Here is a 9,858-nt window from a genome sequence, read left to right as displayed (position 1 = left end):
TGAGTCTTTCTGGGTGAGTCTCTAAGAGCTTTACACACCTGGATTGTGCAACATTTGACCATTATTCAAATTGCTTGTTGATCATTGGGCGGCAGGGTAGCCTAGTGGTTAGAGCGTTGGACTAGTAACCGAAAGGTTGCAAGATTGAATCCCTGAGCTGGCAAGGTAAAAATCTGTCGTTCTCCTGAACAAGGTAGTTAACCTACTGTTCCTAGGCCGTCATTGAAAATAAGAATTTGTTCTTAACTGACTTGCCTAGTTAAATAAAGGTTAAAAAAATTAAATTGCTATCTTCAGGTCTTGCAGTTGATTTTCAAGTAGATTTAAGTCATAACTGTCACTCAGGCACATTCACTGACTTCTTGGTAAGCAACTCCAGTGTATATTTGGCCTTGTGTTTTAGGTTATTGTCCTGCTGAAAGGTGCATGCATCTCCCAGTGTCTGGTGGAAAGCAGACTGAACCAGGTTTTCCTCCAGGTACAGGCTTCCTTCTTTTCACTCCGTCATTTAGGTTAGTATTGAGATAGTAACTACAATGTTGTTGATCCATCCTCAGTGTTCTCCTATCACAGCCATTAAACTCTGTAACTGTTGTAAAGTCACCATTGGCCTCATAGTGAAATCCCTGAGCCGTTTCCTTCCTCTTCGGCAACTGAGTTAAGAAGGACGCCTGTATCTTTGTAGTAACTGGGTGTATTGATACTCCATCCAATGTGTAATTAATAACTTCACCAGGCTCAAAGGGATATTCAATGTCTGCTTTAAAAAAATACAAATCTACCAATAGGTGCCCTTCTTTGTGAGTTATTGGAAAACCTCCCAGGTCTTCGTGATTGAATCTGCGTTTGAAATTCACTGCTCGGCTAAGGGACCTTACAGATAATTGTATGTGTGGGGGTACAGAGATGAGGTAGTCATTTAAAAATCATGTTTAAACACTATTATTGCACACAGAGTGAGTCCATGCAACTTATTATGTTACTTATTAATACCATTTTGGTTTATGAACTTATTTAGTCTTGCCCCAACAAAGCTTTTCATTTTTTATAAATGTATACATTTTTTGAAAAACATAGTTCCACTTTGACAATATGGGATATTGTGTGTAGGCTATTGACAAAAAAAATCTCAAGTTAATACATTTTTTGATTCCACACTCAAACCCCCCCCCCTTTTAAAACTCCAAGCCTCTCTTAGAAGGTCCACACCAACCCCAACCTTCTCTAGACAGTCCACACCAACCCCAACCTTCTCTAGACAGTCCACACCAACTCCAACCCTCTCTAGACAGTCCACACCAACTCCAACACTCTCTAGACAGTCCACACCAACTCCAACACTCTCTAGACAGTCCACACCAACTCCAACCCTCTCTAGACAGTCCACACCAACTCCAACACTCTCTAGACAGTCCACACCAACTCCAACACTCTCTAGACAGTCCACACCGACCCCAACCTTCTCTAGACAGTCCACGCAGACCCCAACCCTCTCTAGACAGTCCACACCAACCCCAACCCTCTCTAGACAGTCCACACCAACCCCAACCCTCTCTAGACAGTCCACGCTGACCCCACTAACTCCACATCCTCCTATACACCCCGCCCCCCCCCCCCGACCACCCCACCAGTCTAAACACACCTGACTTGTAAATATTCTTTATTGGGTTCGTAACGTAAACGCTCTCAGCGCTGAGCCCGGCCCAGGACTTTCCCACACTCCTCTCTGTCGAGACCAGACCCTAACACTGATCCCTGTCGCCCCAGTCACTAGCACTGTAAACAACTAAACTGGGACTGGGGGAGAGAGAGGGAGGGAGGGAGGGAGGGAGGGAGGGAGGGAGGGAGGGAGGGAGGGAGGGAGGGAAAGAGAGGTGGCCATGTTTGGGTGATAACATCATGTAGGGGTATTAGGGGCTTGAGTTTACAGAGTAGAATGAGATCACTGGTTTCCCTTCCAGGGAGAGAGAGAGAGAGAGAGAGAGAGGGGGGGGGGGGGGAGAGAGAGAGAGAGAGGGAGAGAGAGAGGGGGGGGGGAGCGAGAGATATTATATTATACAGTGCTTTGCAAAAGTATTCACCCCCTTGGTGTTTTTCATATTTTGTTGCATTACAACCTGTAATTTAAATAGATTTTTATTTGGATTTCATGTAATGGACATACACAAAATAGTCCAAATTGGTTAAGTGAAATGAAAAAAATTACTTGTTTCAAAAGATTTCCCAAAATAAAAATAATTAGTTTGGTGTTTGCCAAAAGGTGAACACCAAACATATGGAATAAGGAACTCTTGTCAGATGAGACTAAAATTGAGCTTTTTGGCCATCAAGGAAAATGCTATGTCTGGCGCAAACCGAACACTTCTCATCACCCCGAGAACAGCATCCCCACAGTGAAGCATGGTGGTGGCAGCATCATGCTGTGGGGATGTTTTTCATCGGCAGGGACTGGGAAACCGGTCAGAATTGAAGGAATGATGGATGGTGCTAAATACAGGGACATTTTTGAGGGAAACCTGTTTCAGTCTTCCACAGATTTGAGACAGGGATGGAGGTTCACCTTCCAGCAAGACAATGACCCTAAGCATACTGCTAAAGCAAAACCCATGTGGTTTAAGGGGAAACATTTAAATGTCTTGGATTGGCCTAGTCAAAGCCCAGACCTCAATCCAATTGAGAATCTGCGGTATGACTTAAAGATCGCTGTACACCAGCAGAACCCATGGAACTTGAAGATGCTGGAGCAGTTTTGCCTTGAAGAATGGGCAAACATCCCAGTGGCTAGATGTGCCAAGCTTATAGAGACATACCCCAAGAGACTTGCAGCTGTAATTGCTGCAAAAGGTGGCTCTACAAAGTATTGACTTTGGGGGGTGAATAGTTATGCACACTCAGGTTTTCAGTTTTTATGTCTTATTTTCTCAATAAAAAATATTTTGCATCTTCAAAGTGGTAGACATGTTGTGTAAATCAAATGATACAAACCCCCCCCACAAAAATCTATTTTAATTCCAGGGCGTGAGGCAACAAAATAGGAAAAATGCCAAGAGGGGTGAATACTTCCGCAAGCCACTGTATTGACCAGATACTGTACTGTCCGCTCTAACAGTGAAAATACATGTCTTCAAAGATGGAAGACAGTCGGGAGGACTGTGTGTGTATTTGTATTTATTATGGATCCCCATTCGATGGTGCCAAGGAAGCAGCTACTCTTCCTGGGGTCCGGCAAAATGAAGGCAGTTATACAATTTTAAAAACATTAAACTACATTCACAGATTTTACAACACACTAAGTATGTGCCTCAGGCCCCTACTCCACTACCACATATTTACAGTACTAAATCCATGTGTACGTGCGTGTATAGTGCGTATGTTATCATGTGTGTGTATGCATGTGTCTGTGCCTATGTTTGTGTTGCTTCACTGTCCCCACTGTTCTATAAGGTGTATTTTTATCTGTTTTTTAAATGTCATTTTACTGCTTGCATTAGTTACCTGATGTGGAATAGAGTTATATCTAGCCATGGCTCTATGTAGTACTGTGCACCTTCCATAGTCTGTTCTGGACTTGGGGACTGTGAAGAGACCTCTGGTGGCATGTCTTGTAGTGTCACAGTTGTTGTAAGAAACGGACCAAGGCGCAGCGTGTGTTGAGTTCCACATATTTAATTACAGTGAACCTTCTTCAACAAAACAAATAACAAGCAACAAAACGTGACTACGTGGCGCAACAAGCACAAAACCAAACAATATCCCACAAACACAGGTGGGAAAAATGGCTTCCTAAATATGATCCCCAATTAGAGGCAACGATTACCAGCTGCCTCTAATTGGGAACCATACAAAACACCAACATAGAAATATTGAACTAGAACACCCCCTAGTCACGCCCTGACCTACTACACCATAGAGAACCAGGGGCTCTCTATGGTCAGGGCGTGACATGTAGGGTATGCATGGGTGTCTGAGCTGTGTGCCAGTAGTTCAAACAGACAGCTCGGTGCATTCAACATGTTAATTAATACCTCTCATGAAACAAATAGTGATGAAGCCAATCTCTCCTCTACTTTCAGCCAGGAGAGATTGACATGCATATTATTAACGTTGGCTCTCTGTGTACATCCAAGGGCCAGCCGTGTTGCTCTGTTCTGAGCCAGCCGTGCTGCCCTGTTCTGAGCCAGCCGTGTTGCTCTGTTCTGAGCCAGCCGTGCTGCCCTGTTCTGAGCCAGCCGTGCTGCTCTGTTCTGAGCCAGCCGTGCCGCCCTGTTCTGAGCCAGCCGTGCCGCCCTGTTCTGAGCCAGCCGTGCCGCCCTGTTCTGAGCCAGCCGTGCCGCCCTGTTCTGAGCCAGCCGTGCCGCCCTGTTCTGAGCCAGCCGTGTTGCCCTGTTCTGAGCCAGCCGTGCCGCCCTGTTCTGAGCCAGCCGTGCCGCCCTGTTCTGAGCCAGCCGTGCCGCCCTGTTCTGAGCCAGCCGTGCCGCCCTGTTCTGAGCCAGCCGTGCCGCCCTGTTCTGAGCCAGCCGTGCCGCCCTGTTCTGAGCCAGCCGTGCCGCCCTGTTCTGAGCCAGCCGTGCCGCCCTGTTCTGAGCCAGCCGTGCCGCCCTGTTCTGAGCCAGCCGTGCTGCCCTGTTCTGAGACAATTGCAATTTTCCTAAGTCCTTTTTTGAGGCACCTGACCACACAACTGAACAGTAGTCCAGGTGCGACAAAACTAGAGCCTGTAGGAACTGCCTTGTTGATAGTGCTGTTAAGAAGGTAGAGCAGTGCTTTATTATGGACAGACTTCTCCCCATCTTAGCTGCTGTTGTATCAATATGTTTTAACCATGACAGTTTACAATCCAGGGTTAGTCCAAGCAGTTTAGACACCTCAACTTGCCCAATTACCACATTATTTATTACAAGATTTAGTTGAGGTTCAGTGAATGATTTGTCCTAAACACAATGCTTTACATTTTTAAAATATGTAGGACTAACTTATTCCTTTCCACCCATTCTGAAACTAACTGCAGCTCTTTGTTAAGTGTTGCAGTCATTTCAGATGCTGTAGTAGCTGACGTGTATAGTGTTGAGTCATCCACATACATAGACACACTGGCTTTACTCAAAGCTAGTGGCATGTCGTTAGTAAAGATTGAAAAGAGTAAGGGGCCTAGACAGCTGCCCTGGGGAACTCCTGATTATACCTTTATTATGTTGGAGAGGCTTCCATTAAAGAACACCCTCTGTGTTCTGTTAGACAGCTAACTCTTTATCCACAATATAGCAGGGGTGTAAAGCCATAACACATACATTTTTCCATCAGCAGACTATTATCGATAATGTCAAAAGCAGCACTGAAGTTGAACAAAACAATATTTTTATCATCAAATTCTCTTAGCCAATAATCAGTCATTTGTGCTGTGCTTGTTGAATGTCCTTCCTTATAAGCGTGCTGAATATCTGTAGTCAATTTGTTTACTGTAAAATTACATGGTATCTGGTCAAACACAATTTTTTTCAAACCTTTGCAAAGGTGTTGGTAACAGGCTGATTGATCTGCTATTTAAGACAGTAATTGGAGTTTTACTATTCTTAGGTAGCGGAATTACTTTTTGTTCCCTCCAGGCCTGAGGGCACACACTTTCTAATAGGCTTAAATTGAAGATATGGCAAATAGGAGTGGCAATATCGGCAGCTATTATCCTCAGTAATTTTCCATCCAAGTTGTCAGACCCCGGTGGCTTGTCATTGTTGATAGACAACAATAATTCTTTCACCTCTTCCGCACTCACTTTACAGAATTCAAAATTACAATTCTTGTCTTTCATAATTTGGTCAGATATACTTGGATGTGTAGTGCCAGCATTTCTGGCTGGCATGTCATGCCTAAGTTTGCTGATCTTGCCAATGAAAAAAATCATTAACCTCCCTGGGCAAGGTGGGACGTTTGCGTCCCACCTAGTCAACAGCCAGTGGAATCGCGTGGCGCGAAATACAAATACCTCAAAAATGCTATAACTTCATTTTCTCAAACATATGACTATTTTACACCATTTTAAAGACAAGACTCTCGTTAATCTATCCGCATTGTCCGATTTCAAAAAGGCTTTACAGCGAAAGCAAAACATTAGGTTATGTCAGGAAAGTACCCTGCCAAAAATAATCACACAGCCATTTACAAAGCAAGCATATATGTCACAAAAAACCAAAACCACAGCTAAATGCAGCACTAACCTTTGATGATCTTCATCAGATGACACTCCTAGGACATTATGTTATACAATACATGCATGTTTTGTTCAATCAAGTTCATATTTATATCAAAAACCAGCTTTTTACATTAGCATGTGATGTTCAGAACTAGCATACCCACCGCAAACTTCCGGTGAATTTACTAAATTACTCACGATAAACGTTCACCAAAATACATAACAATTATTTTAAGAATTATAGATACAGAACTCCTTTATGCAATCGCGGTGTCAGATTTTAAAATAACTTTTCGGTGAAAGCACATTTTGCAATATTCTGAGTACATAGCCCGGGCATCACGGCTAGCTAATTTGACACCCACCAAGTTTGGCCCTCACCAAACACAGATTTACTATAAGAAAAATTGGATTACCTTTGCTGTTCTTCGTCAGAATGCACTCCCAGGACTTCTACTTCAACAACAAATGTTGTTTTGGTTCCAAATAATCCATAGTTATATTCAAATAGCTCCGTTTTGTTTGTGCGTTCAGGTCACTATCCGAAGGTTGACGCGCGAGCGCATTTCGTGACAAAAAATTTAAAAATATTCAATTACCATACTTCGAAGCATGTCAAACGCTGTTTAAAATCAATTTTTATGCTATTTTTCTCGTAAAATAGCGATAATATTCCAACCAGGCGACGTTGTATTCATTCAAAGGCTGAAAGAAAAAAATGGAGAATTCACATGAACTGTTCCCAGCCTGACCACTCACAAAATCTCCTGCTGTTTTTTCGCCCAGAGACAGGAGAGACGTCATTCACTTTCTGGTGCCTTCTGAGAGCCAATGGAAGCCTTAGAAAATGTCACGTTACAGCAGAGATGCTGTATTTTCGATAGAGATGCCACAGAAGGAGAACAAATTGTCAGACAGGGCACTTCCTGCATGGAATCTTCTCAGGTTTTGGCCTGCCATATGAGTTCTGTTATACTCACAGACACTATTCAAACAGTTTTAGAAACTTTAGAGTGTTTTCTATCCAAATCTACTAATTATATGCATATTGTCATTTCTGGGCAAGAGTAGTAACCAGTTTAAATCGGGTACGTTTTTTTATCGGCCGTGCAAATACTGCCCCCTAGCCCCGACAGGTCACTAGTTGGCACTATCAGTCGGTTTTGTAATGAATGAGCCGTCTGATTCAATGAATGGCTGAGCTGAGTTTTCCTTTTTTCCCCACATTTTATTGAAGGTGCTCCCAAGCTTTTTACTATCATTCTTTACAACATTTATCTTTGTTTCATAGTGTTGTTTCTTCTTCTTTTATTCAGTTTAGTCACATGATTCTCAATGTGCAATATGTTTGCCAATCGGTTGTGCTGCCAGAGTTACAGTGCATTCGGAAAATATTCAGACCCCTTGACTTTTTTCACATTTTGATTCGTTAACCTGGTTGGGGCTAGGGGGCAGTATTGAGAATTTAAAAAAAAATATGTGCCCATTTTTAACTGCCTACTACACCAACTCAGAAGCTAGGATATGCATATTATTAACAGATTTCGATAGAAAACACTCCTTCATTCTGAGGCTGTTTCCCAGGAAACACTGCACAAGACTACCCCCCCTAACACACACACACATACACACACCACAACGTGCCAGTCTCTACCTCGCCTGGCTTCACAGCAGAGACGGCAGCAGAATACTGTAGATCCAGACAGGTGTTTTGTTACCTTATTTTACCAGGTAAATTGACTGAGAACACATTGTCATTTACAGCAACGACCTGGGAAATAGTTACAGGGGGAGAGGGGGGAGGGGGATGAATGAGCCAATTGGAAGCTGGGGATGATTAGGTTGCCATGGTGCATCTAGCTACAACAAAGTGTCGTCAACAGACAGACAAGGGGTTCACAGTTCAACCCTCCCAGGTGCTTGATACTCTGCCGGTAACTATTAATGACCTTATCTGAGCCATTTCCTCCTATGTAAAGACAGGAACCCCCTATACCAGCAGCAGGTACATGGTCTATGAATAGGACAAGCTCCATTTATCATGGCTGTATTCTGAGTCTATGGATCTCTTCTAAACAGATTTGCTGACCTGAAGATGACCTGTTATTTAACTGGGTCTCCGGACTTTTACAGCAGGCAGGTTCTGTCCACTTCCAGATTAACACAGGAGAAATGTTCCCTTACAGCAGGCAGGTTCTGTCCACTTCCAGATTAACACAGGAGAAATGTTCCTTACAGCAGGCAGGTTCTGTCCAGTCCCAGGTTAACACAGGAGAAATGTTCCTTACAGCAGGCAGGTTCTGTCCAGTCCCAGGTTAACACGGGAGAAATGTTCCTTACAGCAGGCAGGTTCTGTCCACTCCCAGGTTAACACGGGAGAAATTTTCCTTACAGACAGGCAGGTTCTGTCCACTCCCAGGTTAAACGGGAGAAATGTCCTTACAGCAGGCAGGGTCTGTCCACTCCCAGGTTAACACAGGAGAAATGTTCCTTACAGCAGGCAGGTTCTGTCCACTCCCAGGTTAACACAGGAGAATGTTCCTTACAGTGTACAGAGGTCCTCTGTTGGTGTGGCACCTCATTCATTGTCTCCTTTTTGAAGGTTCAAATATTTTGGTCTGTTTGCTACAATGTAAACTAGTCCTCAACTCTTCTCTCAAACAAATATGGCATTTTAAAATTAAACATGGTCAGAAAACATCCAAATAACTCAAGTAAACATCAACATTGCTGTGTCAAGTTTTATTTTAATATAACTTTGTGTCAATACAAGTCTGGGAAACAAAAACGCAAGAAAAACATTCAACTAGAGGCAAGAATTGAATGACGAACAGCAGGAAGTAGGAGGGCAGGAGAAGAAACTTTTAAAAAGACAGGTTAGTGTTGTATTCACACTAAACAGAAGTCAATCTGGTGTGTGTGTGTGTGTGCGTGCCTTTCTTATTGGACAGAATGCTTATTTCTCCTCTTGGTGTTTATTCTACAGCTCATATGAGCGTTGTCCTTAAACTATCAACCCCTCTGTATCAAATATCACTTTCTTTTTAAAAACAACACACATTGCTCTTCAAAGTCAAGTACACACAATCATAATAATAAATCATTCACTTTTTTTTCCCAAAAGCAAAAGGCTTTAAATATACTAGAAAGAAAAATATAACAGTTGATATACTTTAAATATGATCAAAACTTGTAACGGTCAAAAGCAATGTGAGCAACGTGATACTGCATCCAATATTTACCTCCTCAGACAGTTGTATAGTACAGTAGAGGCCTGGGACTTTATAAAGACAATATTTACCTCCTCAGACAGTTGTATAGTACAGTAGAGGCCTGGGACTTTATAAAGACAATATTTACCTCCTCAGACAGTTGTATAGTACAGTAGAGGCCTGGGACTTATAAAGACAATATTTACTCCTCAGACAGTTGTATAGTACAGTAGAGGCCTGGGACTTTATAAAGACAATATTTACCTCCTCAGACAGTTGTATAGTACAGTAGAGGCCTGGGACTTTATAAGGCAGGCAGCCAGTGGTTGGCCAGCTTGGTACATGGCCACTGTGGTCATTTGTCTGACTGTATTTGACTGGACTGTTTGACCAACTGTATTTGGTGTTGTGTGTATAACCTACAAAGCCACAGAAGAGGCATCATGTTCCACATGTTTC

The 9,858-nt window shown here is 43.0% G+C and overlaps 1 long non-coding RNA gene across 1 annotated transcript; it reads right to left on the bottom strand.

The window, feature by feature from the left end:
• Nucleotides 1–8,914: 8,914 nt before the first annotated feature.
• LOC115182068 (uncharacterized) lies at nt 8,915–9,599 on the bottom strand. Its single transcript, XR_003873610.1, has 2 exons — nt 9,489–9,599; nt 8,915–9,429 (listed from the first exon to the last, which is right to left on the bottom strand). It is a non-coding gene; the product is annotated as an uncharacterized LOC115182068 (long non-coding RNA).
• Nucleotides 9,600–9,858: the final 259 nt, after the last annotated feature.

Source organism: Salmo trutta, unplaced genomic scaffold (genome assembly GCF_901001165.1).
Source record: "Salmo trutta unplaced genomic scaffold, fSalTru1.1, whole genome shotgun sequence".
NCBI classification, from domain to species: Eukaryota; Metazoa; Chordata; class Actinopteri; order Salmoniformes; family Salmonidae; genus Salmo; species Salmo trutta.
The sequence above is the reverse complement of the archived record's forward strand: the minus strand, read 5'-3'. Positions and strand labels throughout refer to the sequence as shown.